Source organism: Morone saxatilis, unplaced genomic scaffold, assembly GCF_004916995.1.
Source record: "Morone saxatilis isolate NCDOM2014 unplaced genomic scaffold, NCSU_SB_2.0 Contig10, whole genome shotgun sequence".
NCBI classification, from domain to species: Eukaryota; Metazoa; Chordata; class Actinopteri; family Moronidae; genus Morone; species Morone saxatilis.
The window spans coordinates 12043377-12043615 of record NW_023339652.1 but is presented as its reverse complement, the minus strand read 5'-3'; the positions used below and the strand labels follow the sequence as shown (position 1 = coordinate 12043615).

At 53.1% G+C, this 239-nt stretch overlaps 1 protein-coding gene across 1 annotated transcript in view; it reads right to left on the bottom strand.

Moving 5' to 3' along the window:
- morn2 (MORN repeat containing 2) overlaps positions 1-239 on the bottom strand; it is a 2398-nt gene that overhangs the window by 1800 nt on the left and 359 nt on the right. The gene's annotated exons all lie outside the window — the stretch shown is intronic.

Sequence of the window (239 nt, the reverse complement as noted above, 5' to 3'; positions counted from 1 at the left end):
CCCCAGGAGGCATTTCTGCCCAAATGTGCTGGTAGCTGTTGAAACAAAGCCAGACTCACTCACTACAAGCATCATGGGAAAAGCATGTGCTGTGGAATGGGCAGTGAAATGTCCAGCAGTCTTTCACTGGCCTGCCATGGTTCAGACAGCAGGACGCTGGCTTTAACCAGACTTGCTGTATGGTCCGGGGCCAACTCTGTCAGCCTGACAAAGCTGCATGAAGAGGAGGAGGAGGAGGA